The 13341-nt window shown below is 39.4% G+C and overlaps 1 pseudogene; it reads right to left on the bottom strand.

Annotated features, from left to right (window-relative positions):
* Positions 1–4476: 4476 nt before the first annotated feature.
* Positions 4477–8654, bottom strand: LOC132823116 (protocadherin-10-like; annotated as a pseudogene).
* Between the last annotated feature and the right edge of the window lie 4687 nt (positions 8655–13341).

The raw sequence follows: 13341 nt of genomic DNA, 5'->3' as shown, positions 1-13341 counted from the left end.
AGCAAATACCTGGATGTTTCCCGAATCGCTCGAATTATTGGAATTAAATCTTCTAACCTTGTCTAAATGTGCACCCGAGCTGCTTCAATTTTACTCTGCGTCTGGTCGGACGTGATGGTGTCTGGGTAGAGAAGGGGCAGTCCGGATCCCCAGTCACATTTGAGCTTCTGATTGGAGAAGAATAGCACATTGAAATTTGACCAATGAACGCATGCTCTGCTTCTTAAAGCTGCACTGTTTGATGCGAGTGTTTGTGCTTCGATTTATTGTTGCACAATTTAAAATTGGATTCAGCGTTCCGTTAGTGAAATGCAAATAAAAATGAGAGCTGGATTTCTTAAAAGCTAACAAAAGGAAGAACTAAAAGATTCAAAGCCACTTACTAGACTTGGTAGTTATATTCAATTCCCGTGTATGTATGAATGTTCACTTCTTGCGTTCATCACCAACAAGCTGATATTTCACGAAAGAAAAGCTAAATTATTTCTCATTCTCTGACGCAACCAATTAATATTCATTAATCTGTTGAGAATTCCATAATCCTCAATTTCCATTCTAAAAATCCAGCTCACCATTTTGTTACAGTTAAGCAAAATCAAATAGATGCTGGACACTTGATGCAGTATTAAAACAAAATCAAAGAATTCTGGAGAAACTCAGCAGGTCTGGCAGTGTCTGTGGAGCGAGAAGCAGAGTTAACGTTTTCGAGTAAAGCTAAGTTCTGACCTGATTCGTCCTGGAAGTTACTGTTTTATATGCAGTTAACAAAGGTGTGGAAGAGTGAATAAAGTAGATGGTGTGATTGTGCTGGGGTTTGTCAACAGTGTAGAATAAAAGGAAGAGCTAAAAAATTCAAAGCCACTTATTAGACTGAGTAGTTTTATTCAATTCCCATTCATGTATGATTTTCCGCACCTTCAGTTCTGATCATAAGGGTTTGAACTCAAAGCTTTAACTATTTTCATGCTGTGAGAAAACTGTTTATTCTGCAATAACCTTCACTCTTTGCGTCATACGTACACTGACGTGTGGACAGCACATATAGATCTAGAAACCAGCGCGAAATCCAGATCCAAATGCCGAATCAACATCACATTTCCTCCAAAACTTACATTAAGGCCTATATGCGAACTTTATTCTCTTCAATTTAACTAACAGCTTTCAAAAGTTGAAATGCAAACATACACGACCCTTGCTGTTCTCTTTTCTGCAGTGAATCATGCACCTATTGTTGTTCGAAAGTAAGTATTGTAAATGACTGTAATCATCATGGTAAATGTACGAGTTCTAACGTAGTGAAAACATTTTTGCTCAGTATCAAAGACAATACTCAAAAACCAATCATGACATTATTTCTGTTTCAGTGCAATTACTTTTTGTGACTCTCAATTATTAACGTTTAAGTACATTTTTGGTTTGTTATATTATTGCATCTTTCATTTGCCTAAGTAGTTCAGCGTTAAACATATACTTCCTTCCATTTTCTGACGTTTTCTCTCTAATTTTACACGTATGAACTAGTTTTTTTTAATACAAAACAAATAAACCTAATGTCTCAAAGATGCCCCTTATAATTATTAAATGTGATTCTGGAACTAATTGTTTTCCTCATAACCCTTATCTTCTGATGCACTTCTGCTTCATGGAATGAAGTAGTAATCTGATCATTGAGGATCCCAGTAATTTAGCATGGTTAGGAAAGGTAGAGATCCAAGAAGGTATCCATGAAGAACTTGCCATTTATTATATGCACTCTACATGATGTAACATTGTATACTGTGAGGACCTCTTACAATCCAAATAACCATGCAGGTGCAAACCTGAGGAGATATGCACAGGTGCTGTAAACCAGGTGTTTAATTGTGAAGTCCATTGTAGCAATTTAAGTCAGATATTATCAGGATGGTTCTGATTTCCAGTTCCTAAAATATTTAGGTCTTGTTTTAAATTCACTATCGGAATGAGTTCACTACTGGCTGTCCAGCATTTATCACCTATCCTGAGATGCCTTGAGAAAGTGGGAATGAGTTGCCTTCTTGAACCATAATAGTCCCTGCACTGTAGGTGAATACACATTGCTCTTGCGAAAGAAAGTCCAGGATTTTTACCCAGTGATAATGAAAGTAACGTGAAAAATTTCCAAGTAAGGATGGTGTGTGGCTTTGAGTGGAACTTGAAGATGTTCCTATATGTCTGCTGCTCTTGATCTTCTAGATGGAAATGGTTGTGGATTTGGAATGTGTTTTATTAGAAACTTTGATGAATTTCTGTACTGCATCTTGCAAATAATACACTATGCAGCTGCTGAGCCTCAGCGGTGGTGGGAATGGATGCTTGTAGATATGCCAATCCAGCAGGTTGCTTTGCCCTGCTTTTTGAGTGTTGGAAATTTACCCATTGATGTAAATGCGGATTATTAAATCACACTCCTGACTTGTGCCTTGTAAATGTTGGACAGCTTTTGGACAGTCAAGAGCTGAGTTACCTACCATAGTATTCCTGGCTTCTGACCTGTTTTTGTAGCCACTATGGTTGTATGGCGGGTCCAATTGAGTGCCTAGTCATTGCAATCCCATGGCTTGATAGTGTTGCTAAATTGTCCTTATGTCGTGTGAAAAAAAAACCTACATTCACCTGGAACCATGCGAACTTTCATTTCCTTTGTCACTTGTCATCAATTCTATGATGCTTAAAATCCTGTACCAGAGCCACTTCTGTCTTGAAAATCCTCTGTCCATGAAAATCCTCATTAATGTGATACATTGATTTGTTCCAGATTTGGGAATACTTTGATCGATTCTATTTTAGTTCATGATGCAAATTATTATTTCTATTATGATCTGCACATTTTGGTGCTTCCTGATTCTTAGTTGGACTACTCGGTCAATGGTTGTGAAATGTTTCCTATTTTGTTCTATAGCTGGACTGTTGCATCATCATCACGAACGTCCACCACCTCAAGACTTAAAACGACAACTGATCAATTTTTGGCCCTTGGTACCGCATTTAAACAAAAACCTGAAATATATTATCAGGTCAAAATGAAGGCTTCGTTCTGCTCATTCTGATGTAATTCGCCAACCGTGCAAGCACTCATTTTAACCTTGATGTTAGTGAGGTAAAACCACCATAGAGATTCAACATTCTGATCAAAATTCAAGTCCAGAAGAGAAGGTTAGAACATCGGATTATAAAAGTACTATCTCTTATCGAATGCGTTGGCTTCAGTTTCGTCTCTACTGCTTGGATGAAATCGCCATGGGCTAGACAACACATGTACTTTAATGGGCTAAACAATTTTTACTTTCAAGGGAGAGAAACACATGTGCCAGATTCATCCTGCATCCTTAGAACACAATGTCTTTGAAAGAAGTGACTGGTTTGGACAGCGGCCTCATTGGCAGAATCTCCCAAATAAGGGCATGTATTTTCACAATTCAAAGCGCCTGAACAGATTTTAATTCAGTTTTGTATCAGAATAAAAATTGCACTTATTCTCTATGGACACAAAAGCCACTAGAATACATATTCTTATAAAATATTGTACAGACCTAAAGAAACCTTTCTTCCAGCGTTAGTGAAGTGTACTTTCACAATTTCAACCTGTGCTGACTGGATTCCAAATACAGGAGAGAAGATTGACATATTGCATGAGCATGTGACGCTTTGTTGAAAAATTATGCTCAGAAATGTTACTTCAGGGACATATGGCACAGTAAAATAATTGCAAAATGATTGTTTTCCATACATTGAATTGTTTAAACAATTCATTTGTTTCATTTGTACGATGTTTAATAATATAAGACAACCTGATAAATGTATAATGTTCAAAGACTCAGAAATATGTCAACATTACATCATTAGTGCGGCCAAAATGAGACCATGATAACTAGGAACTGGGTAACTTAGTTACATAACTTGTGTGGAACTGCAAGTCGAATGTGCAATATTCTGTAACGATGATGGGCTGTAGTCAATGTATACACAAGTTGACTTGCCAGATACTTCAACTTCAATGTTTTGAGTGCACGTGGCAAAGCCAGTATATCCCATATATTTACTTACATTCTCGTTGGTGCAGAAGGTGCCGACAAACAGTGTTGGATCCTCGAAACCATTTTAACTTGGCTAATGTTGTATAAGAGATACACAATTAGGAGAGGGTTTGGGGACTTATTACAACCACCATTACGATCTGTTCGAGATTTGAGGATGTAGAAACAGTACAAATAACCGTGAATTATATATTTTTCAGAGGTCAATGCTACCCATTTCAAGCAACCCATTTGCACAAATCCATATGCACATCCAGGTCAGATCTTCGAAGATGCCCGTTCCTAATGAAAAAGGTACTAACTTTGGTGCTTGTGGTGTTACTATAGTTTTTTTTAGAACCAATCATTATTGTGGGTTCCTTCCTGATAGAGTCAGTCTGAACGCAATTCCTATATGTAGGTGACCTGCATGCATTGGATGCTATGAATTCTGTCTTTGTTGATTGCAATGTGAACAGGAATCAGAGCGGAATCGCTGAGAAAGTGGGTCACCTCCGAATACCCTTAACAATGTTTAGCGGTCTTTGAAGGTTTATATTGGCTTTTTGAATTCCATTCAGAGAATACCTGGGTTCAAGGAAACTACAGACTCCCATAGAATAGCAGAGGCCAGCCAAAGCATTTCTGCCTTTATGAACTTAAAATAAGTTGCTCCCAATCAGATAACTAAGGGAAACCCAGATCATGAATAGCCTGGGTGCCTTCACGCGAACTACAGCCAGTCGAGAATGTTTCACTGTCACTATTTAGGACAGTTACGATGATGGTGAATCTGGCAGAAAGTGATGGTGTTACATTATCTTTCAATGCAACAATCAAACTTTGTTTGGTGACATGTATATTATCGAAACGCCATGCAGTCCATATTTCCCAAGTATCTGGTGAAATTATAAAAATGATGGGAAGCATGAACAAGGGAATAAGAGAGCTGAGCGTTCTGACCAGCGTCAGCTTCAGTAGCCAATAGCTTGGTAACCAAATAGCCTGGTTCCACAAACCTGGACATTGTTTCTATAGCTGTTTATCCAAAATCGGCTAATGGCTGCATGATAACTGGAACATTGTTATTTTGATCGAACATAATAATATTCGCTGACACATTACTTGCAAGCGTTGGCATCCCAGAGTCCATGACCCGAGCTTGGATCTGAAAGCGTTTCAATCTCTCGTAGTTAAAAGATCTATGACCGAATATGGCACCAGTCTCTAAAATAAAAAGGATGAAAGTGGATACGGAGGCATTCTGAACTTGTCTCTCAAGGATGTAGTACATGAGTCGTGCGTTCAGCCCAATATCTGGATCAGGGGTTGTAATAGAAAATATAGAAGCGCCAAAAACATTGTTTTCCATTATGCTTGCAGTGTACGATTGCCCAAACTGTGGCGCATTGTCATTTATATCAGCAATCTCTACCCGAATGGCTTTCTTTGATGTAAGAGGAGGATTTCCGGCATCCGTGCATTTTAATCCATATCATATTTGGAGTTATCCTCCCGATTTAGAGAATGTTTAATAAGTATTGCGTAATAATTCTCCAACGAAGAATCCGCTTTAAAGGGTAGTGTGCTTGCTAGTTGCCATTATACCTGCTCATGTCTGCCCAATTGTTATCTCCTGCACTAAACACAGCGACTACAATCCCAGTTGTAGCATCTTCTGAGACTGTCCGAGACAAAGACGTCAACGTCACGTCAGGCGGATTATCAACCACGTCAATTATATTCATCAGGATATCACAGTGCCCCCACATAGTGTCAGAACGTCAGTCGGTGGTTTGAATATTTATCTCAAAAACGCTGTGTTCTTCATAATCTAGCTTCCGTTTCACCCTGAATCCACGCGAAACATTTTCCAAACTCAACATAGAGTACGACTGCTGTGATAGTAAAGAGTTAAAGAGTTAAAGATAACAGACCCTTCGGTCCAACTTGTCCATGCCGACCAGACATCCCAACCCAATCCAGTTCCACATGACAACACTTTGGCCCACATCCCTCCAAACTCCCCCCACCGATATACCCATCCAGATGCCCTCCAAATGGTGCCGTCAGTTGTTTTTCGAGTGGAATTATCGTCCAAGTCGGTGGCATTTAATATGATTACCTGAATTCCTATATCTGCATTCTCTCACAGGCTAACTCCACAAACTGACTCAGGGAAGGCGGGGGCATTGTCTTTTACGAAGATTATGACGTGAACCGTGCCTAACCTTGCAGGGAAGCCGTGTCCTTCGCTATCAGCATAAACCTGCAACTGGATTCCGCTTCTATATTCAGCGAACTCTTCAGCACGAATACTGGCTATTTCCCTTTTCCACAGCGCATTTCTACATCAAGAATAGAATGATCATTGGGAAGGAGCTCACAAGCTTGTACTGAGTTGGTCCGAATGACTGGATCTCGCGCGGACTCGAGTGGAAAACGCGTTCCCGGCGAAGAAAGCGCTAAGATTTCGAAGTGGAATTTTCTCTTCGCGAAACTGGAAGCATTGGTATTCACATCGAGAACCTCCCCTGCAACCCGATAAGCTTTAGTGGGTTTTCAAGTAAACCTTCCAAGGCTAACACACAACTCACGATGATGACGCAAATCTCTTTTCTGTCAATTGTTTCCTTCACAAATAATATTACTGCATCTAAATTAATGACTACATATTGTTTCCTCGGCCCCTGTACAATCCGAAAGCTGCGAGCAGAGGGCTGTTTTATATCTAAACCCAAATCCCCAGTGATATTCCCAACAAAGGGAATGCAGTTCCTCTGGAATTGTGTAACGAATCTGCCCAAACACCAAATTTCATGTGAATACACAGTGCAACGACTGATATTTTATCAGCCAATATATTTTAGATCTCATTTCCAGCTTCAAACATTCCCCTTATATCAGAACCTTTCCGCACCATGAATTATTTTCCGTAATATTCTATTTATATTTTGAAAAGCTGAAACAACTGGGAATGTTACAAATACTTGAATAATTCATAACTCGCTCAGATTGTTTCACTTTGAAGTCTACAATTTTCTTCTAAAATTGTCTGATAGTTGATGAACAATTGCTCCCGCGCTCCCCGCTCTGAAATTTTGCTCTGCGTCTGATCCGAAGTGAAGATTTCTGGGCAGTGAAGATGCCGTCCGGATCCCTCATCACATCTCAGCGCTCGATTGTTGAAAGCCAGCATATTGAAATTCGACCAAATAAGGTATCGTTGATTTCTTAAAGCTGTAAGGACTGCAGTTAATGTTGCGGCGCCGATGTTTTGTTGCACAATTAAAAATTAAATTAAGATTTTCTTCCGATTATCTGTTTTGTTTTTGTTGTCACAATTAAAATACTCTTGAATTAAATTATAAAGAACAACTGACGATCAGATTAGGCATTTGTTAGAATAATATAATTCATTTTGTTATCCATATTTATTTAATCATTAATGATTTTTTAAAATCCCCCAAACAGTTTTTATTTTGTCCTGGAAAAGTGAACATTAACGTTACTGTATTGAAATTTTCATTATCATCCGCTGACCTTCTAGAAATCCAGAATATTTACTGATATTTTATAAATCAACTACATTTACTGGATCACATGCATATTCATAAGTCTTTGGGGATACAAAAACTCATATCACAATAATTACACTCGTATTATGCCTATCCAGCTCTTCTTCCCTCGCCTATTCTTACCTGCAGTGGAAGTTAAGTATTCTATCCTAATCGATTTCATCTACAGCATTCAGTATTTTAAGAAAAAACACATGCATGAACTTTCTGTCCTGCTGTGACTCACACTTCAAGCTCCTTAATGTGTCTAATGTTCATGGCTTTAGTTCGAGCTCGAGGCAAGAAATGCATTTTTGACCTTTTTTGCAAGTCGTCTTTGAGGATTAGCTGATAATGGATACATAAGCCCCTGCTTCGGTGTTTGTGCAAGTGTGCCAGGAAATCCATCATGAGCATGGAAAAATTTATTGAGCCTCTTGCTCCTGGATTTATTTTATATTTCATGTTTCACACCTTGTTGCAAAGCAATCACATAACTAACGAATTTGATCTAAGTTTTGTAGCACTTCCAGATCCAGTCATGAATGGCAGTGGACAATTGACAAATTAACAGGAGGACGAGGTTTAATAAGTGTGTATATTCTCAACAATGGATGAACCAGTCAATTCAGTATAAAATGCAAGACTAATACATTTGTGCCCATCACCAGTTGGAAATGTACACAGTAGACAGCAAAACGTGTGCCTCTATCTTAGATCTACAACACAGATGCCACTCACAAAACTATTTCATTCACTTCATCTCGCATGAAGAAATGGATGACGGTGCTGGAGTCTGCAAAGATCGGCCACTTGCCAAGTTGCTTCAACACAGCTGAAAAAAAATGGCATCCGCTCATCAACATGGACAATTGCCCAGTTTGTCTGTCCACAGCAAGAAAAACAACTCAAAACCAACAATTACTTCCATATCTGTTTCTTCTCCATGATCATCAAAGTGCTGGAAGAGTTCTTCAACCGTGCTATCAAGCAGATCTTGCAAACAAACGAATTGCGAAGAAGAATTTGGATTCTGCAAATGTGTTTCAACTCTTGACCTCATTACATCCTTCATCCAAATATGGGCGAAAATAGTCATTCTCCAAAGTGAGTTGCGAGTGACTTCCCTTGACATTGAGGCAACATATGACCAAACATTTTAACTCCAGGCTTCACAAAACTGTAGTCAGTGGAAAGCAAGATAATAACGTATCATTGCTTGGACAATGATACAGCGCTGTTCCATGTGTATTCAGCACATAAACGGTGAAAGTAGCTGCAAGAGCAAGTCACATGCTAAGAATACTGCAGTGATTAAATAACCCCCTGACTGCAATCAGCTTGACTCTATGACCATCTACAAAACACAAGGCAGAAGTGTCATGGTATACTCTCCACCAGCCTAGCTGGATGTAACTCCAGCAGCACTCAAGAATTTTGCTAACATCCATGATAACGTAGCCCATTTGATTGGCACTGCATCCACAAACGTCCATGCCCCCCACCAAAGATTGCCAGTAGCAGCAATGTGCACTATCTACAATATGCACTGCTGAATTTTAACAAATGTCCTCAGACAGCACCTTCTAAATACACGACCACTTTCATCTAGAGAGACAAGGGTAGCAGATACGTGGGAGCACCCCCATCTTCAAAGTCCCTTCCAAGCCACTGACCATCCTGACTTGGAAATATTTCACTATCACTTCACTGTTGCTTGGTCAAAATCCTGGAATTCCCGTCCAAATAGCTTTGTAGGTCAACCCATAGCAGGTGGACTGCAATGGTTCAAGAAGGCTGCTCAACATAAGCGTCTCAAAGGCAACTAGGGGCAGGCAATAAATACTGGTCAGTCAGTGACTTACACACGCCACAAATAAATAGTAAAACAAAGAATAATCCCTGTTCCAGGATAACAATGCAGGAGTTCCAGATGGCAATGTCACAGATCAAATTATCCATAGTTTTTTTCATCAAAATGTAGAAAACGAGGGATATTCATTGATAGTTGTACAATGTTCAGCACCATACTAAACAGGTGTCACACTGAACCAAACTGAATCCAATTACTGGAAGATGACAACGGTATTAAGACTTGGGCTGGTAAATGGAAAGTTGCATTAATGCCATGCAAGTACCAGTAAATGACCATCTACCGAAAGATAAAGTCTTAGCATCACTCGTTGGCATTCAGTCGAGTTACTATTACTCAATCTCCTCTCAGCGTCCAGCGGGAGGATGGGGATAGCACGGAGTCATTCTATTTCCCCTCTATCATCTTCTTGAGGGATCCCATTGAAAAATATTTGAACTCGAGTCACCATATGTATGCAATGGCTGCAAGAGCAGGTCAGGGACTATGCATTCTGCATCATATAATGCATTCCCTCATTCCCCAAAGGTTGTGCTCCAAATACAATGGGTAAGTCAGTGTGATGGAATGCACCTCGCTTGCCTTGATAATCGTGGCTGCAAAATCTCACAATCAACTTGAAACGATACAAGAAAATGCAGTCTGCTTGATTGGCACCACATCCACAAATATCCAATCTTTCCAAAATTGATGCTTGGTTTCAGCATTGAGTGCCAGTTAAAAGATGAGCTCCAGATTTTTACAGTCTCCTGTATGTCAACTTTTAGACTGGTCTCTTCTATCCGGAAATGGAAGGACAGCCGAACGACAGGGCCATGATGTCTGCAATTCCTGGGACGTTAGGAGGAGTGGGTGAGTTAGGTTGGAGGGGATAAGGGGGCACGATTTAAATAATGGCCTGGAATTCCAGAAGTATTGCGCTATCATTACGCCTTGATCTTGGCCTCATGATAGTGCTCACAGTATTCAAAGTATGACCTCACTAACGCTTTATCATTTTGAAATAAGACTCCTTGCTCCTGTATTCTATACTTTGGTTAACAAAATAGAATAGCCTTCATTGTCACTCGAATGAGTTAGTAAAAAGTTTATAATGTTGCCACTTTGGGTCCATCTTAGGTACACTGTATCTAGGTACAGAATACTTAAGTGTTTTTTACAGACTTGTACAAAAATTCATTAAGAAAATTTCTGCATTAGAGAAGAGAATGGAGAAGTGTTTTATTAAAAAATACATTCGATTTTTAATCTATACACCAAGTCCTTGAGGCCTGCCTGGACTCACTGCCTCCATGCCAGTCTGGCCTGGGACTCGCTTCTGCGACTCAACTGAACATCCGACTCCTGTGCCAGTATGGCCTGGGCCTCCAGAACTCATTGGACTTGCCACTCCCACAAACTCGCTTTTGTGACTCAATTGGGAACTGTCTCTGGGACTCACCATGTCCAATCGCATCTGGTAACTTGAAGTTAGAAGCTTGAAACGAAAGGGTGCGAAAAAAAGAAAATGAAAAAGAATGGGTGGAGCAGAGGAAACCTCACTGCAGCGTTTTACTTTGCTGCCAGCTTACCAGTGAAGGCAAACATCCTGAATGTTTTCTTCACGAACCTTTGTATTTCTGATGACACTTTCATGCATCTATGGACTTGTACATCATGAACGTTTTGCTCCTCAGTACACCATAAGGACATAGTAATCATTGTACATATCTATCCCGTAACGAACGTCCTAAAATGCACGACTTCGTCCTTATGAGGCTTAAATTCCATCGACCATTGTTCTGTCCAATTTACCAGATTATACATATCAGTCTGAGACTATCCTCCTCACTATGAAAAACACCACAATTTTCGTGTCATCTGAAAACGTACTAATTATAACTTCGACATGCACATCCACCTCATTAATGTACATATAAGCCAGCACAAATCCTAATGGAATTCCTTTGGTCACAGTTTTCCAGCACAAGTCCTACCCTTCACTAGTATCCTTTGCATTCTATTTGCAAGCAAATTTCTTATCCGGTGTTCTTTGAATCTCAAGATCTCTTATCTGTTGGACCAGACTATAATGTGGAAGCTTGTCAAGAAATCCATGTACACCCCATCAATTGAACTACACTCATCAACCTATTTAGCCACAATTTTAAAACCTCAATTTAACGAGGCAGATAGGATCTCCTTCTAAGAAATCCATGCTGACACCCCTTTCCAAATGTTGCTTAATCTTGTTCCTTGGTAAGTTTTCCAATAATTGCCCTATAATTGACATCAGACGAACAACCCTGTAATTATCTGGTCTCGTACTGTCTATCTGCTGATCTTCTTGAACAAGAAACATTATTTGCTATTCTGTACTCATGTGGCCCTTTACCTGTAGCCATCGAAGTGTGAATAAATATCTCTGTTAGCTAAATTCCTGCTTTCTTTCACACAAAATCATAAACGGCCCTAAGGCAGTCAGTCTATTTTTTTCAGAATAGTTCCCAGTACATCTGAGATTATCTCGAAAGAGTAAAGCTTCTGAACAAGAAAACAACAGGTGAAGCAAGAGGTTTTGTGCTTATACATTGGAGCAACATGAATGACGTTTTGACATGATTAGGAGGTGCCAGTGTTGAACTGGGATGAACAAAGTTAAAAATCACACAAAATCAGTTTATAGTCCAACAGGTTTATTTGGAAATATTAGCTTTCAAAGCGCTGCTCCTTCAAAAGATGAAGGGCCAGCATTCTGAAAGCGAGTACTCCAGATAAACCTGCTGGACTATAACCTGGTGATATGTGATATTTAATTGTAACGTTTTGATAGTAACAATTGCTGCCATCCAGCTAAAAGCATGTTTTGCCCATCACACAGATGATTCCTTGGTCTGTGAATTTCAGTGCTGGAGTAATGCGAGGCAAATAGATTGCATGGCGGAAAGCCTGGTGGATCACCCACCTGTTCCTTTGGCTGTTCGCAACAAGCAAGATACTGACCACACCCAAACAGTGCAATAGTTCAAACACAGTTTCAAACATTGTATGTAATCGTGCAATTGACCAACATTTGCTCCGTAATCCAGATTGTGTGTGGTATAAAAGTGAACCAGAATCCACTCGTCAAATAATCATTGATCTCATCATGTGCACCAGAAACGATGGTTCACTTTGAATTTGCTGATCTTTGGAAACATCTTTTCACATGTTACAATACACATCAAGAGCACATGGCAGTTAAACCAGGCCTTATAGCCCTAATTGAAGGGAAATGACCACTGCTTCACAAGACTTCCAATGAAAAAAAAACTGTAAATACATTCGATTAACCTACACAGATATGTAATGACACGTCTTTGCAGCAATGGAATCTGAATGCAAGCCGCTTCGCTTAAAGTTAGCTATAATACCATTGTGCCACATCAGCCCCCAAACACCTTCTGAAGAATTCAGACATGCCATTGATACGAGCAAATACTGAATTTAGATTGTTATGTACCAGAAGAAAACCCCTCAAAATATACTAAAAATCGGCTTAAGTGCAACGTTTTCTTATTTTTAAAGGCAAGTGTAAGGCGTTGTCTTCTGATTGCAGTTCGAATGATCAAATGAAACAAAACACACTTTGTTCTTACACTAAATTTAAATACAAACAAAATAAATAAGAAGTGGGATAACTGAACTATTGGAAACCTTCACAGAATATTTCTATGAAACAACAACTATTTCAATACAGTAATATCTCTCAAACATAGCTTTGGCAAACGTAAATTCAGTAAAGTAGAAAGTCTCACATGCAATTCTTCAGTTCAGGAGGAAAGAAAATCAAGAGAAAACGCAGAGTCAGAGAGAAAGAGAGCTGAAGCGTTTTGCTGCATCAGGGATAGATGAATAG

Source organism: Hemiscyllium ocellatum, chromosome 16, assembly GCF_020745735.1.
Source record: "Hemiscyllium ocellatum isolate sHemOce1 chromosome 16, sHemOce1.pat.X.cur, whole genome shotgun sequence".
Classification (NCBI taxonomy): domain Eukaryota; kingdom Metazoa; phylum Chordata; class Chondrichthyes; order Orectolobiformes; family Hemiscylliidae; genus Hemiscyllium; species Hemiscyllium ocellatum.
The sequence above is the reverse complement of the archived record's forward strand: the minus strand, read 5'-3'. Positions and strand labels throughout refer to the sequence as shown.